Source organism: Trichechus manatus, unplaced genomic scaffold, assembly GCF_000243295.1.
Source record: "Trichechus manatus latirostris isolate Lorelei unplaced genomic scaffold, TriManLat1.0 scaffold00114, whole genome shotgun sequence".
NCBI classification, from domain to species: domain Eukaryota; kingdom Metazoa; phylum Chordata; class Mammalia; order Sirenia; family Trichechidae; genus Trichechus; species Trichechus manatus.
In genome coordinates, this window is record NW_004444050.1 from 5,527,917 (window position 1) to 5,546,174 (window position 18,258).

Consider the following 18,258-nt stretch of genomic DNA (forward strand, 5'->3'; position numbering starts at 1 on the left):
CACGGAGCCAGGTATTTGAGCGAAAGGAGGAGGAGGTGGTGAGACTTAAGGAATAAATCAAAAGAAGCAGAAAAAAAAAGTAACACTAGCAGCCAACAAATGGCACTCAGCGAGCCAGCTAGTTCATGCTGGTGGAATCCAAGCAGCCAGTGTTTCTCAGACAAGAGACTGTGTCTGCAGGAAGCAGAGGGGGCCGAGTGTGGGTGAAGAAGGGTAGGGAGTGGCAAAGTGTATATCACAAATTACTGGAGCTCTGCAGCCCCTCAGGAAGAAGCAAAGATGGCGCACAGAGCCAGGTATTTGAGCGAAAGGAGGGGGAGGTGGTGAGCGATAAGGAAGAAATCAAAAGAAGCGGAAAAAAGCAACACCAGCAGCCAACAAATGGCACTCAGAGCCGGCCCGTTCGGGTGTGTGGAATCCAAGCAGCCAGTGTTTCCGGGACAAGAGATTGCGGCCGCAGGAAACAGAGGAGGCCAAGTGGGGGTGAGGAAGGGTGGGGGCTAGGAAAGCATATATCACAAATTACCAGTTGCTTTGTCTCCCGCTGGAAGCTCCATGAAGCTGCTTTGCTTGTACCCCCTGTTTGCTGGTCTCCGATAGGAGTCCAAGATGGCGGATCCGTGCTTCTTTAGCTGGTAGGGGACCTCTGCATGAATCTCTCCTCGCTCTCTGTTCTCTGTCAGTTTTCTCACTCCATTTGGTGCTTGGCTGAGTTCTTTATCTCTTCACTTGATGTTTTAGGTTTTCAGGATTGTTGTTTTCTCTGTTAGGCTTAGTTTTCCAGATCTTTGTTGTGGAGGGACGGCGTGGTTCCCCTGGCCAGAGCGCCATTTTGCTGGAAGTCCCTCAAATTCTTTTTTAAAAAAAAAAGATAAACTGGAACAGTAGAGAAGAAAGGACTTCATGAGACTATCACCCTGAGACACTCTTTAAACCTAGAACTGACCCTATCCTCTGAGTTCTCCTTTTAACAAAATAGCAGAGAAGCACATAAAATAAAGGACATTACCTTTAAGATTGGTGCACTTCTTAAAAACCATCTGTATGAGACCAAAAGATCAACAATTACTCCAAAGCAAAGATGAGACAATAACGGGGCAGGGAAACTAGAGAAATGGGAATGGAACAAACAGAACACAGTTAAAGAGAATGTTGACACATTGTGATAAATGTAACTAATGTCACCAAACAATTTGTGTGGAAATTGTCAAATCAGAACCTAACTTGTGGTGTAAACTTTCACCAAAAACTCAATAAAATATTATTTAAAAAAAAATGAATGTCACAAGGTCTTACTTGCATGCCTTGCCATGACTACTTTACAATAAACTAAACAAATTATGCATGTCAACAACACAAAAAAAGAAAAATCATCAAACAGATTAGGATATAAACAGCAGGTTGGGATATAAATCTTAGCTCCGCCACTTGCTAGCTCAGTGATTGTGGTTGTTACTTAACCTCTTAAGTCCAGTTTCCTTACCTGTAAAACAAGCATAGTAATAATAGTGTCTATGATATTTATAGATATCCATGTGAGTTGCTAAGTACTCTGGTATACGGTAAGCATTCAAGAAATGTTAGTAGTTATTTTATTATAATAATAATTTTTATTATTATCATTATCATATTCACCTTCTTCAGTTTTTTAGGAAAGGCCGTATTTGGAAAATTTAATCTGATGCCAGGATAAATTGCAAATGCTTCTATGCTTTTAATTTGCACACATATATGCAAACTTGGATATGTATTACTTTATAACCAGCTTTTTCCATTTACTATTATGCTGTAACCATTTCTACATCTTTAAATACTCTTTGCAAAACTCTTGTTAATGACAGTATAAAATTACATTGTGTGCACGACTCTTTAGTCAACCATTTTCCTATTTCTATTTCTATTTGTTGCTACTTTTTAAAATATGTGATCTATATCCTTTCCAATAAATCCCTTGAGTGTTTCTTTAGGATAGATCTCTAGAAGTCAAAATGATGATGAGTAGATTGATTGCAAAAATGGCTCCAACCCTTCATCCCTCTTGGTGTATGCCTTTTGCAGTGTGGCCTTGCAGTTCCTCCTATAAAGCAGTGAAACCTATTTTCTCATCTCTTGAATTTGGTTTGGTCTTGTGATGTGCTTTGGCCAACAGATCATAGTGGAAGTGATGGTTTGTCAGTTCTGAACCTAGCCCTCAAGAGACCCTGTCACTGCCATGAGAACAAGCCTGGGCTAGCCTGCTGGAGAATGAGTGACCACATGGAATAGAGCCAAGTTATCCCAGATGAAGTAGTCCTAGATCACCCAACTCCCAGGAAATCTGCCAGCTGCCCACATAAATGAGCCCAGCTGAGAATAGCTAGCCTGGCCAAGATGAGCATTTATAGCCAGTTTATAGACTCGAAAAATAATACATAGTTCTTGTTTTAATCAACTGTATTTTGGAATGGCTTGTTACACAGCAATAACTAACTAATATGTCTACTTTTAAACACACAATCTGTTTAAAGATCCTTGAAACAAATAATAAATTGCACTTCTTATAAGTTGGACTGATTTACTTCCCCACCAATAGGAAGGAGAGTTCCAATCTCACTGTACTTGACCAGTAATTCTTTTTAATGTGTATTTTTGGAGAGAAAATTAATTGGTGAAAATGGTTGATCTTTACAATTTATTTTATTTTTGTTGCTGTTGAGAATATACAAAGCAGAACATACACCAACTCAACAACATCTACGTGTACAATTCAGTGACATTGATTACATTACATTACGAGTTGGGCAACCATTTTCACTCTCCTTTTCTGAGTTGTTGTTCATCCCTCGTTAATATAAGCTCACTGACCCCTAAGTCTCTTATATTATCTTTCAAGTTGCTATTGTCAGTTTGATTCTATGTAGCTAAATCTTAAAAAAGCACAATGCTCAAGGCAGATATTCTTTACTAGTTAAGCTAAACTACTGTTTGGTTTTAAGAAAACGTTTAAGAGGATATTTTTTGTTTAAGGTTTAAAGATTACCTCGGGACAATAGTTTCAGGTGTTCATCCAGCATCTATGAATCCAGAAAATCTGGATTCCATGAAAATTTGAAATTCTGTTCTGCCTTTTCTTCTATAGAATTTTTTGATCAAAATGCTCAGTAATACCTGATAAAAGTTAAATACTTATGCTCACCAAAAGACTTTATCAAAAGAGTAAAGAGACAACCTATAGACTGGGAAAAAAAATCTTTGGGAATGATATAACTGCTAAGGATCTAATATCTAAAATATATAGAAAACTTCTATAACTTAACAATAAAAAGGCAAATAACCCAACCAAAAACTGGGCAAAGACATGAGCAGACACTTCACCAAAGAGGATATTCAAACGGCCAACAGACAGAGGAAAAGATGCCATCAGAGAAATGCAAATCAAAGCCACAATGAGATACTATTTTACTCCCACTATGATGGCCAAGATAAAAAAAACAAAAAACAAAAAACAGAAAATAACAAGTTTTCGAGGGGATGTGGAGAAATTGGAAGCCTCATCCATCGCTGATAGAAATGCAAACTGGTACAGCCATTGTGGAAAACAGTCCGACCGTTTCTCAGAAAACCAGAGTAGGACTGCCATATGACCCTGCAATTCCACTCTTAGGTATATACCCTAGGAATCCAATAGAAGTGATACGAATAGACGTGTTCACACCTATGTTGATCGCAGCACTATTCACAACAGCAAAAAGATGGAAATAACCTAAAGTGCCCATTAATGGATGAATGGCTAAGTAAAATGTGGTATGTACATGCATAAATAAAAATAAGTTCCTCAAACATCTTGGAACATGGATGAACCCGGAGAACATTACACTAGTGAAGTAAGTCAATCACAAAAAAACAAATGTTGTATGTTCTCACGTTTATGAGATGACATGAACAAGTGAATATACAGAAGCTAATGTTCATTAGTGGTTACCAGGGATAGAGGGGATGCGGAAAGAGAGATTCACTCTTTATATAATCGACACTTGTTATATTTGGGGACAGGAAAGGTAACAACACATGAGGGTAAAGTGTACACAGCTTGATGAAGTTCAATGATGTACCAAAAAGTACACAAGAGAAAAGGACCAGCTGGTAATTTCTGTGGCATATATTTTGAAACTACAGCAAAAACAACCAGAAAATATATGTGCGGGTGTATATGTATGTACGTAGACATATATGTGCATTAACAAAAAAATCCCATTGCCACTGAGTCAATTCCAACTCACAGTGACCCTATCAGACAGAGTAAAACTGCCCCATAGGGTTTCCAAGAAGCAGCTGGTGAATTCGAACTGCCAACCTTTTAGTTAGCAGCCAAGCTTTTAACCACTGAACCACCAGGGCTCCATATATGTGTATAGGTATGTATATATGTATGTATATATCAATGCATGCATACCCATTGCTGTCGAGTCAATTCCAACTCATAGAGACCCTATAGGACAGAACAGAACCGCCCCATAGAGTTTCCAAGGAGAGCCTGGTAGATTCAAACTGCTGACCTTTGGGTTAGCAGCCATAGCACTTAACCACTACGCCACCAGTGTTTCCAATGTATGCATATGCATCGAAGTGACTGTGTGCACATATATTCATATATATGATAAAACACATAGGGGGCACAGTCATGAATACGTCTTAGATATAAGAAAACTCTTTGCAGGATTAGGACCATAGTCTTGTGGAACATCTCGGTCAATTGGCATAATACAGTTCATAAAGTTATGTTCTACATCCTCATTTGGTGAGTAGAGTTTGGGATCTTAAAAGCTTCTCAGAGTCTGTCTAAGATAAAACTATTGTTCTCTTCTAATCCGGAGCAAAAAATGAAGAAGGAAACCAAAGACTCAAAGAAGAAACTAGTCTACAGGACAAATAGTCTACATGAACCACGGCCTCATCTACCCTGAGACCAGAAGAACTAGATGGTGTCCAGCTACCACTACCGGTAGTTCTAATCAGGGTCACAATAGATGGACTCTGATAGAATAGGAGAAAAATATGGAACAGAACCTCAAATTCCTACCGAACAAAAACAGACTTACCGGACTGGTTGAGACTAGAGGAGTCCCTGAGACTACCACTCTGAGATCAACTTGTAGGGGAAAAAAAAAAAGCTCAGCAATGGTAGCCAGGCACCATTCAATTCTTCTGGTCTCATGGCAAAGGGGGCAATTGTGTATGTAGGGAATTAGCCAACATTTCATTTCCTCCTCCTGTTCCTGCCTCTCCTTCTTCCTCTGTTGCTCCAGGTGAATGGAGATCAATTATGCCCTGGATGGCCACTTGCAAGCTTTTAAGACCCCAGGCACTATGCAATGAACTAGGCGGTAGAAGAGAAGCACTAAACACGTTATTAGGCCAGTTAATTGGGATGTCCCATGAAATCATGAGCCTAAACCTCCAAACCAAGCAACCAAATCCCATGAGGTGTTTGGTTGTACATAAGCAGCCTCAGCAACTACTCTTTTTTTTTTTTTTGGCATTGTTGTAAATATATCTATCACACAACTTTTGCCAATTCAACTTTTTACAGGTGTACAACTTTTTGGCAGCAATTACAATAATCAGCTGTGCAACCTTACCTTTAATCAATGTGATTTTTCCATCACCATAAACTGAAACTCAGTACTCCATCAGCAATAACCCCCTCTTACCACCCCTTCCACTAATAAACTTTGATCTCTATACATTTGCCTGTTCTTATCTTTTTATATACGTGAAATAGTATCTCACTGTGGTTTTGACTTGCATTTGTCTGGTCTCTTGATTTAATTCGCACTTATTTGATTCATGGGCCTCTTGAAGATTTTTCATGCATTCATTGTGAATTTTAAATCATCTGTCAAAGTTTTTGAGTGTCCTTCGCCCATTTTTCCTCTGTACTTAAATAGCCTTTTTATTGCTTTGTAAAACCTTTTCACATATTTTGAATATATATCTTTTGTTCGAACACTTTTAGACATTATCATATGCATTACAGGGTGTTGAAATCTCCAAAAGGATTTAGAAAGAATGAGACTGATGGAAAGAGCTAAGGAATATGGAAAGCTTACCATGTGTAAAGCAAAATGCTATGAACTTTACATTTGTTATCTCATTTAATCCTGAACAATTTTTCACCCAAAGTAAATACTATTAACGAGGAGACAGGGATGGTTCAGTGACAATTCTCACTTTCCATGCAGGAGACTCAGGTTTGATTCCCTGCCAATACACTTCATTTGCAGTCACCGCCCATCTGTCTGTGGAGGCCTGTGTGTTGCTATGATGCTGAACAGGTTTCAGTGGCGCTTCTTCCAGACTAAGACAGACTAGAGAGAAAGGCCTGGCAATCTAATTCTGAAAATCAGCCAATGAAAACCTTATGGATCATAATGGTCCCATCTGTAATTGATCTGGAGGATGGCACAGGACCGGACAGAATTTCCTTCCATTGTGCACACGGTTGCCATGAGTCAGGGGCCAACTCCACAGCAGCCAACAATATCAACAATAATAAGCCAATTTTATATATAAGGAAATTGAGTTTAAGTCAATTGCTTAAGAACATAGAACAAGCAAATGGTGGGGCCAAGTTTGAAATCCAGGTCATTTGACTTGTCCATACTCTACATATTATCCTCTACTGCTTTTCCTGAGTGTAGTCCTTGCATTTCTGAGGAAAGGGAACACAGTGATATTTGTTTCTTCCTCTTCTTCTTTTTTCTGTCTGGCTATGTTTCAATGACTAAGTCATGCTTTGATTAGTGAAAAATCCTTCTGGAATGTGATAAATTGTTGGTAAACATTCTTAGTTCATAATTCCCTGCCACTTTTTTACGTCTTGTGTGCCTTTATAAGTATTTTGATGGAAAGGTGAATGAGGGCAAACTGGCCAGCTGTCACCCTAACTTGACACTTCCATTATTAACATGCTTTAACTATCTGAAATTATTAACCATTGAAAATCACACTGTAGATTTTGCTTTGCTGTATATGTAAATAACAAATCTTGCTATTTCATTTCCTGGCTTTAAAAGTTTTTACGGTTTCCATTGCTTACAGAATTAATTCTAAAATCTGGAGCAAGGCATGTTTGACCCATCACAGTCTGTCCCAAACCTTTCTGTCTCAACTTATATCTGACCCCACTCTCTCTTTGCTCCAGTTAAATTAAACTTTCCACCATTTCCCAAGTGCATTCTGTTCTCTCAGTCACCTGCCTTACCATGCATGCTGTTCTTTCTCCTTAGAAGTATTTCTCCTTTTAGCTGTTCAACAGATTTTGTTTTTCCTTTAATGTCCTATTAGAGGAGGCTTCTCTGTCTTCCCCAGCCATACGTAGTGTGGTTGCTCCCATCACACTGATGAACGACTGCATCATATTGCACTTATATATTTAAATTGACCACAAGTTTGTATGCTCTTTAAGAGTAAGTAGTATTCATCTTTACAGTGGGAAGCATGAATTAGAAGCTCAAGAAATAATTATTGAATTAATACATAAAATTAAAATACATGTAACAAATAGAAGTGATAGCCAATAAGATAAGGCAAAAAAAAAAAGGGAATAATAACATACAGATTGGAAAGGAAGAAATAAAAGGCAATATAATTACCTACATTTAAAATTATAAGAAATCTACACAATAGCTCCTAGAACTAATAAGCAGGGTTAGCAAGGTCACAGGATATGAGATAAATATACAAAATAATAATTGTTTTTCTATACTGTAGCAATGAAAAATTGAAATTTAAAGTTAAAACCAATAACTTTTTACACCAGTACCAAAAAATCAAATTCATAGATGTTGTAAAATGGTGGTAGTAATAGTAGCGTCAGAACCGGGGGGGATAGCAACCAGGATCAACCCAAAGCTGATTCCTATGAGGTGGAGGTCAGATATATCTCCACTCTCCAACCTTTTTACCAATTCTGACACCAGCCATCCCTCCTATGGCACGCTCTGCTTCTATTCTGGATTCGATAATCCATTGCAATGGCCACACAGAACTCACAGACCATACTTCCAGTTAAGTGGTTTATTAAGGAGGTAACAGGGCACAACTTAGAATCAGGATCAACAGGCTACAACTTAAGATAAGGATCAGGAAGCACGCAGGCAGAGTCTGGAAGGCCTTGGGAAGAGGGGAGCACCTCCCTCCCTTCTTCAGTGCAGGACAGCTCTCAAAGCTCTTCCTGACGGGCAGTGCAAGCAAGCAGGCTCTTTTCTCTGCCACGCATGCCTCCTCTCAGCTGTGCAGTCATCCTCTCAGCCCCCTCAGGACAGGCCTGTCTGCCTTTAGCCTTCCTGCCATCACCACCGACTCTGCCGTAGGGCCCCTTCCGAGCCTGTGGCTGTCTTTAGTGTTACAGCCCTTGACCCATGTTATAGCTCTTTTAGGAGGTTCCTTGCTTCCTCTCTCTTTGCTTCTTCCCTCTTCTTTCTTCCTTCTGCTTCTGTTCTGCTGCTTTTCTTCCTGTTTCTTTCTTTCTGTCTGAAAAAACTCTGTGGGGTTGGCTGCAAACATCCACAACTCTTTGTCAATTTCACAAACTGGCCACAAACTGACCAATCTTCTCTCGGTAGGACACAGACACTTCATTTGCATGGTAGGCTATAGTCACCTCTTTTGCATAGTCTGTTGACCAATTCCTGCAAGGTGCATACCAATCACTGGGCAGGGCAGATCAATGGTACAGAATAGAGAATACAGAAAGAAATCTATACAAATATGGCCAATTGATTTTGGGAAAAGGTGCAAAGGTAATTCAGTGGAGAAATAGAGACATTTTCAAGAAATGGTGCTGGAATAAATGGACATTCATTTGTAAAAACAAATGAGAAAACAAATGAAAAAGCCATGACCCATACCTGCCGCCTAAAAAATAATAATTCAAAATGGACCAATGACATAAGTGGACCAAAGATTTAAATGGAAGATGTAAAACTGTAAAACGTGTAAAACAAAACATAAAAGAAAATCTTTGTAATTTTGGGTTACTTAAAGAGTTCTTAAATATGACCAAAAGTGTGATTCACAAAAGAAAAGGTTGACACATTGAACTCCATCAACCTTAGTAGCATTTGATCTGTGAATGAAACTGTCTTAGTTACCTAGGGCTACCATAACAAAACACAAGTGAATGGCTTTCAAGAACAGAAGTTTATTTCCTTATGGATCTGGAGGCTAGAAGTCTGAATTCAGGGCATTGGCAGGGCTAGGTTCTGTCTCTGTTTACTCTAGGGAAAGTTTCTTGTCTCATCTTCTGCAGCCCTGGTTGTTTCTTGTCATTTCTTGGCTGCTTATAGATGTACCTTCACATGGCATCTTCCCACTGTGTGACTCTCTCTGTTCTCCGCTTTAATAAGACACCACTCAGAAGGGTTTAGGTTTAGGACCCACCCTACTCTGATATGGCCTCATTAACATACTAAAAGAAAGTCCCTGTTTCCCAACAGGGTCATATTTACAGGCACAGGGTTAAGACTTCAATATATCTTTTGGGAGTACGTAGTTCAATCCATAAGAGAAACTATTAAGACAATGAAAAGGTAAGCCACAGACTGGAAGGAAATATTTAGAAATCTCATATCTGACAAAGAACTTTTGTCCAGAATTTATAAAGAACTCTCAAAATGCAACAATAAGAAAGCAAATAGCCTAATAAAAAATGGACAAAATTTTAAACACTTTACTAAAAATGATACACAGATGGAAAATAAGCTCATGACAAAATTCTCAGCATCATTAGTCATCAAGAAATGCAAATTAAAACCACAATGAGATACCACTACACAGCTATACAACTGACTACTTTTTCTTGAATATACTACAGGCTTCTCTGCCCGTCTTGTGATCTTGACACATTAATCTGGGATGCTCTTCCTTTACTCCCTTCGGCTGCCAACATTTACTGATACTTTAAGATTCAATTTAAGCACCCTTGATTCCAAGAAGTCTGCCCTTGGGCCCCCGTCCTGATTCCCTACACCTGAGTCTGGTTTAGTGGCTTCTACAGTGTGCGATAATGGGCACTCCAGTTTATCCATCACTGTTTAATTAGCGATTTTAATACCCTCAATTTAATCTCCATGAAGTCAGGGACTCTATCTCCTTCAGTTATAACCCTGGAAACTAGCTCATTCAAAGAATTGTTGAATTAGTGAATGAATTCATATAAGAAAAGTCCTGTGCTTCCTCATGTGACCTCAACCAGTGCTTGACTCATTGACCCAAAACTGCCAAGGCAGTCACTGCCACTCCCTAGTCATTCGCAGGTATACTCACTCTATTAGTTCTGAAGACCAGAAGTACAAAAGGTGTCAAAAGCGTTGGTTCCCTTTGGAGACTCTGAAGGACAGACTGTCCCATGCCTCTCTCCTAGCTTCTTGGTGTACGTCTACTTTCATATCTTTTGCCTTGGCCTTCCTTGACTTGCAGATGCATCATTCCAATCTCTGCCTCCGTCTTCACGTGGCCTTCTTCCCTATGTATCTGTGTACAAATCTCCCTTTCCTTTCTCTTATAAGGATACCAGGCACTGGATTTAGTGCCCATCCTATTCCAGTATGACCTCATTTTAATTTGATTATACCTGCAAAGACACTATTTCCAAATAAAGTCTGATTCTGAGGTTCCAGATGGACATGAATTTTGGGGAACACTATTCAACCCAGTACATTTAACCTTCAAAATTAAAATCTTTTTTGCCCCATGAAAGCAAGGTCTGTTTACTCTAGGGGAAGTTTCTTGTCTCAGCTTTTGCAGCCCTGGTTGTTTCTTGGCATTTCTTGGCTGCTTATAGATGTACCTTCACATGGCATCTGTCTTGCCCCTGTGTGTGTGTGTCTCCATGTCTGTTTTCCCTTTTTACAAGACTCCACTCAGAAGAGATTGGGTTTAGGACCCATCCTACTCTGATATGGCCTCATTAACATAACAAAAGAGAGTCCCTGTTTCCAAACAGGGTCATATATTCTTTAGGTAACTTGCTTAGCTGACTAAAGTCAGACAGCCTGACCTTCGAGTTATTATCCTAAGCCTTAAGACATAGGTTATCATCAAATGGCAATCTGTATTACCAGCTACAATTTGTTCTGTGGAGAAAGACAGTGTCCTACATTACACCGTGAGTACAGCTACAACAGTTTGATCCTTTTCTTTCTTTCGCTCTAAGGTATTCACTTCTGACATTATGGTGAATGTAGGTTCCTGAAGATTAAACCCCTTATCAGTCCAAGTCATAGCTTTCTCAGAACTGTAGGAATTACTTGCGAATGGTCTTGTGTTTGCGTATCTTTATCTACATGCCAGCGCCTCCCTGGGTCCTCCTGGGCCCTGAGTTACAACCCAGTGGAAATACAAAGTAGCATCGGCACCGCGACATCCCATAGCCTTTGTATATGCTTCACAAAATGCTTTCCTCACCTTACATCATTATAAGATTAGCATTGTTGGGGCTTTGGGACTTATTATTTTTGTATTTAAACCACTGTTTATAATACATTGTTGTTAACTGCTGTTGAGTCACCTCCAACTCATAATGACTCCATGCACAATAGAAAGAAATGCTGCCTGGTCCTGTGCCATCCCCATGATCAGTTGCAGATCTGACCATTGTGATCCATAGGGATTTCATTGGCTGATTTTTGGAAGTAGATCATTAGGCGTTTCTTCCTAGTTTGTCTTGGTCTGGAAGCTTCACTGAAATCTGTTCAGCATCATAGCACCATGCAAGCCTCCACTGACAGATGGACAGTGGTTGCACATGAGGCACATTGGCCAGGAATAAAACCTGGGTCTCCTGTATGGAATGTAAGAATTCTACCACCGAACCACGCATGCGTATTGAAGTACATTGGATGCTTGATAAATATGATTAATAAATTTAAAAAAGTAAGGTTTTAAAATTCACAGCAAGTATTTTCATTTCCTCATCAAACTTTAAAGTACCCCTTTCCTTAAGGTTAGGGCAGATAAAGTCAATCAACTCTAGATTCGAGGTCTTCTGCTTGCTATGAGAGCTGAGGGAAGTTATAGAACCAATGTAAACTTGGTTTTGTTTTTTGTTTTTGTTTTTTTGGTTTCCTCTGTAAAATAGGATTATGCTATTCAGACTGCCCCCATGCGTCTGAGTTTGTCCTACTGTGGGGGCTTGTGTGTTGCTGTGTTGCTGGAAGCTATGCCACCAGTATTCAAATACCAGCAGGGTCACTCATGGTGGACAAGTTTTCGCTCAACTTCCAGACTAAGACAGACTAGAAAGAGGGAACTGGCAGTCTACTTCTGAAAGGAATTAGCCAGTGAAAATCTTATGAATAGCAGCAGAACATTAACTGATATAGTGCTGGAAGGTGAGCCCCTCAGGTCATACTTGAAGAAAGCAAGAGGTCATTAAAGAGACAGGAAAGAAAGAAAAGACCGAAATAGATGTCAGAAGAGACTCTGAAACTTGCTCTTCAACATTGAGTAGCTAAAGCGAGTGGAAGAAATCATGCAGTAAAAGAGCTGAACAGAAGATTTCAAAGGATGTCTCGAGAAGACAAAGTAAAGTATTATAACGAAATGTACAAAGACCTGGAGTTAGAAAACCAAAAGGAAGAACACGCTAGGCATTTCTCAAGCTGAAAGAACTGAAGAAAAAATTCAAGCCTCAAGTTTCAGGATTGAAGGATTCTATGGGCAACATATTAAATGACACAAGAACCATCAAAAGAAGATGGAAGAAATATATAGAGTTACTGTATCAAAAAGAATTGGTCAACATTTAACCATTTCAGGAGGTAGCATATGATCAAGAACCAATGGTACTGAAGGAAGAAGTCCAAGCTGTCCTGAATGCATTGGCAAAGACAAGGCTCCAGGAATAGATGAAATACCAATTGAGGTGTTTCAACAAACGGATGTAGCACTAGAAGTGCTCACTTATCTATGCCAAGAAATTTGGAGGACAGCTGCCTGGCAAACTGACTGGAAGAGATCCATATTTTTGCCCATTCCTAAGAAAGGTGATCCAACAGAATGTAGAAACTATTGAACAATATCATTAATATCACACACAAGTAAAATTATGCTGAAAATCATTCAAAAGCAGTTGCAGCAGTACATTGACAGGGAACTGCAAGAAATTCAAGCTGAGTTCAGAAGAGGCTGTGAAATGAGGGATATCATTGCTGATGTCAGATGCATCTTGGCTGAAAGCAGAGAATGCCAGAAAGATGTTTACCTGTGTTTATTGACTATGCAAAGGCATTTGACTGTGTGGGTCATAACAAATTATGAGTAACATTTTGAAGAATGGGAATCCCAGAACACTTAATTGTGCTCATGCAGAACCTGTACATAGACCAAGAGGCAGTCGTTCAAACAGAGCAAGGGAATACTACGTGGTTTAAAGTCAGGAAATGTGTGTGTGTCAGAGTTGTATACCTTCACCGTATTTATTCAATCTGTATGCTGAGCAAATAATCTGAGAAGCTGAACTATGCGAAGAAGAAGGGGGCATCAGGATTGGAGGAAGACTCGTTAACAACCTACAATATGCAGATGACACAACCTTTCTCGCTGAAAGTGAAGAGGACTTGACACACTTACTGATGAAGATCAAAGACCACAGCCTTCAGTATGGATTACAGCTTAACGTCGTAAGAAAAAAATCCTCACAACTGGACAAATAAACAACATCATGACAAATGAAGACAAGACTGAAGTTGTTAAGGATTTCATTTTACTTGAATCCACCATCGACATCCACGGCAGCAGCAATCAAGAAATAAAGGACACATTGCATTGGGCAAATCTGCTCCAAAAGACCTCTTTCAAGTGTTAAAAAGCAAAGATGTCACCTTGAAGACTAAGGTGTGCCTGATCCAAGCCATAGTGTTTTCAATCGCCTCATATGCCTGTGAAAGCTGGACAGTGAATAAGGAAGCTGGAAGAAGAATTGACACCTTTGAATTGTGGTGTTGGCAAAGAGTATTGAATATACCATGGACTGCCAGAAGAACGAACAAATCTGTCTTGGAAGAAGTACAGCCAGAATACTCCTTAGAAGCAAGGACGGCGATACTTCGTTTCACGTACTTTGGACTTGTTATCTGTCCCTACAGAAGGACATCATGCTTGGTAGAGGGTCAGCAAAAAAGAGGAAGACCTTCAACGAGGTGGATTGACACAATGGCTGCAACAATGGGCTCAAGCATGACAATGATTGTGAGGATGGCACAGGACCGGGCAGTGTTTCTTTCTGTTGTAGATGGGGTCTCCATGAGTTGGAACAACGGACTCGTCGGCACCTGACAGTAGCAACCCAGACTGCAGTGAGACTGTGAGGATTAAGAAGCAGGTGATTTACAACGAGTTTCTTTTTCTGGTGAAAAGAAAATGTGAAATTTGGTGTACTTCTGCTTTCATATCTTCTACCTTCTGTATTAAAAAAGCAGCCCAGCGGGAAATTAAACACACCTCTGAATTATTACATCAATGACCTTATGAGAGAGGTCAACTGGTCAGCTCCTCTCCATGATAGATACAATTGAGGGAGAGATGGCTGAGCCAGGGTGAAGTGAATTGCTAAAGATAATGAAATGAGCATCCTGGCAATTCACTGAGTTAAAGAATGATCCGTTATTGTGGTTTGATGATGTTTTGATAGTTTGGATCCATGGATGATGGTTTATGGCAGAATTTTTGTTTCCTTTCAAGTCTCTGGTTGGAAACAACCCTTTCAATTGTTGGGTAATGTTGCTGCTTACTGCTGCAGCCTGCACAGTGTATTCCTAGGGGGTTTTCTTCGGTTAGGAGTCGACACTAATTCAAGTGTAGAATCTCCTGGAGAAACATGTGCCCAGCTTTCTGCACGGATCCTTAGGTGAGGTTTGACAAATGGTCAGTTTTGAGCTCATCTAACAGGGAGATTTGACGATGTCAGGCAAGGTGAAGGTGTCAGCCAGGAGAGTCAGGGCCTGGGTGCCCGAATAGGGTAAGGACAGGAAAGGTCTGATGACCTGTGCCTCCTCCCAGAAGGGGGTACAGATGATGAAGCTGCCTTAAACCTTCCCAGGTTTCCATTTCTGGAAAGACATAAGAGAGAGATCAATGCCAACAGTGTGTCAGTGAAGAAAGAACCTCCCAGAAGCAAGAATCCCCTAGGGTTTTGGGGGAGGGGGCAGGGAACTTGGCTTTGGGAGGTCTGGGCTCAGGACGTCAATAAGAAGTTCTGGAGCTCAATCCTTGATTTATTCTAGAGGAGGACTGTGTTTGGAGTATGGGGAAGAAGGTAACTTGAAATGTGGAAGATCTCTTGAGTAGGGGATGCTGGGCAGGGAAATGGAAAGAAAGAAAAAAGCACTGTGAAGAATGCAGTTAGGTCATAGAATCACAGACTATGGAAATCATGTGCTCAAAACCACAACAACTTATGAGAAACATACAAGCCAAATATCGGCCAAATGCACACAGATTTACACACATGGGGCAGCCAGCGCTGCCGCTAAGGCGCTAACAGCAGAGCCTTCATCAGGTCACGTCGCTTTGTATCTCGGTGGGCTGTACAAGGAGGGATTTAGACGTAGCTTCCTTCTAGTTGGAGTTTTTTGACACTGTATGCTGTTTAACATAAAATCCAGTTTGAAAACCAGATCTGTCCAGCAATAGATGTGCTGGGGTGATTTTTATCCTTGGCATCTACGATTGCGGTGTTTGTGCGTTTGCGGTGCAAAGACAGGACGGTGCTGGTCCTGTGTTTGCAAGAGTGTTTATAACTGTGAGTAAGGTAGGTGGGGAAAGTGTGTATGACAAAGGCCAAGAACACCTGTCTTAGAGTACATGCCTGGGGTATCTGTGCTGCATCCTTTCTAAGCACATTGTTTGCACATACACAGAAGAGCTGATGGGCTGGGCTGGTGTCGGATATGCCTGGTACCTGTGTTGGATGTTGGAAGGTTGTTGCCGGCGGTAACAAGAATCAATATATGTTTATGGCGGGGGCGGGGAAGTGAGCGGAGGCTGCAGGGCGGGGCAGCGCTAATGAGAGGAAGCCCGGCCTGTGGTTGGTTCGGGAGTCTGGTACCAAGTGAGGAGCGAGCAGGGAAGGAGGGGATGCGGGCGGGAGGATAAAGCGAGGAAGTGCGCTGCGTTACCGCGCGTCAGGCGCTGTGGTGAGAGCCAGAATACCCTGCGTCTCTGACCGTGCCGGGCCCTCCACGCTCACATACTCATCCAACCGCGCGCGCCTCTCGGCTGTGGCGGTGGCTGCCGCTAGCTCCGAGCACCCGCAGCCGAAGCGCGGCGAGAGCGGGCAGGCGCCCAGGTACCCCCCGCAAGTCTGCGGCGTCCAGGACGCCATGCAGGGCACGTGCGCCCCCCGGCTCTAAGCTGCGCCCTGACGGGAGCATGATCTGTGCCCAGGCCGGGGCTGCCAAGGTAAGCGGGCGCCGTGCGGGGACTCTGCCTTCTGCCCCTTCCCCCGCCCTTCTCTGGGCGGTTTCTGCGTCGCTCCAGAGGCCCCGGCAGCTCCCTCCCTCCCCAGGGCCCGGGATCCACCCTCCTCCCCACCCTCTCGCTTCTCCCGCGAGGTTCAATTGTCAGCCTGGGGCGCGCCGCCGCCCGGGCCGGGCAGGCATCCCCAGCTGGAGACCCCGGCTTGGGTACAGCAGACGCAGCAGGCCCTCCAGCGGGGCACCGAGAGAAACAAAGAAGCCCCCAAGCGGGTTGGAGGCGCCACCCCCACTCCTAGCGCCCTCCCAGTGGCGAGGAGGTGTCAGGGGAAGGGGAGTAGAGACCTACGTAATCCCCCTTCCCAGCCCACACCCACCCCTTGTGAACCAAATCTCTGGGTTTGGGCTTTGCCTTGGGCCCGCTTTTGGACAATTGTGTCCCATGCAGTGCCAGCGGTTAGAGAGCGAGTGTCCACAGCGTCCGCCGTGCCCGCTCAGGGGGTGCATGGCCAAGTCCGGCCGCGGATTCCCTGGGTGATGGTAGAAGGATGCGCGGTGTGGGTTCTCTCCTTGCGCCTCCCTGCCCCAGGCCCGCTGCGCGGCCGGGCCTGCCACCTGAGTTTTAGCGGGAGCAGCAGTTAAGTAGCCTAACGTATTGCGACTTGTACACAGAGAGCCGCTGGAAAAAGACGCGTCCAGTCCACATATGACTGGAGGTGCCAGTCCTCCTGTCCTTATATTCCCGGACCGTGACAATGCAGCAAAACCCGAGGACTCAAACAATGTGTTCCCTCCATCTACCTCTCCTATGCATTCTTTTAATTGCTGACTATTTTAATGTACCGGTCACTTGGCCAGTTTGAGAAGTGTGGATGCATGGTTTGTCTGTCTTACGCATACAGAGGCTGGGCATCATAACTTCTTGCCTGCCGAATTTCAGCGCGTGGGGGGAACTGGCAGGGACACAGGCTGCAGAGCTGCTCGGCTTCCTGTGGTTATGGGCACAGCGCGCCCCAGTCTGCATTGAGCTGACACCAGATAGCATGTGGGGATTTTTCTAGTTCTGAAGATATTATTTGACGTTGCTGTAGTTTTGTGCTTACTTCTCTTGGATCTGCAGTGGTGCAATTCTTCCCTTGTTTTTTCTTTTTTTTTTTCTCTTGAAAAGATAACAGTGCTGTGTTCAGCAGAAATGGATACAGGAAGAGCAGCATAGTTCAGAGATTAAGGGAGGCATCTTCTCTCTTTTCCTGGGATTTAAACGCAATTTAGCAGGGCAGATGCCCTACAGGAAAAGGCCAGCCTTTAAAGACCCCGGCAGTGTTGTGGTCCAAGGCGTCTCAAAGCAGGTGGCCAGATCTGCGGTTCTGATCAGCGGACTCGCTCCGGCTGTGGCTATTACGGTAATTCATTCTAGATTGGGGATTCATTTTGAAAATGTGTATTTTCCACTAAGAAGGGATTAGAGTCCACATGGTGACCCGTGTATGATTGTGTGTGCTTGTTTGGGAGGGAAATAGAGTGTGGTAGAATTCCCTGTTGCAGTCCGCTCTTCCGTTTGCTACTTGCTCTGGAATGTGGCGTTGGCAAAATGTAGCACTATTTTAATTTCCTAGCCCTACACGCAGATTGGACTTTAGAGTATTTCATTTAATAAATCATGTTCTGACTAATTCTGGAATCCCAGTTTAGTGCAGTTTGCTGCTTTGCTGAATGACAGTTCTCTTTTTGTCTGGGGTAGTGATTTCAAACAGGAAAATTGCCTAAGTTTGTTCAGATTGTAACATTATTGACTTGGTAG

The 18,258-nt window shown here is 42.2% G+C and overlaps 1 protein-coding gene across 2 annotated transcripts in view; it reads left to right on the top strand.

Annotated features, from left to right (window-relative positions):
- The first annotated feature begins 16,115 nt into the window (after window positions 1-16,115).
- HECW1 (HECT, C2 and WW domain containing E3 ubiquitin protein ligase 1) overlaps window positions 16,116-18,258 on the top strand; it is a 495,956-nt gene continuing 493,813 nt past the window's right edge. Inside the window, exons 1-2 of one of the 2 annotated variants that reach the window (XM_004383962.1) lie at window positions 16,116-16,443; window positions 17,626-17,860. The gene's annotated coding sequence lies outside the window, so the exon portion shown is untranslated. The remainder of the gene's footprint in view (window positions 16,444-17,625; window positions 17,861-18,258) is intronic. The other variant, XM_012557718.1, reaches the window with a different exon arrangement.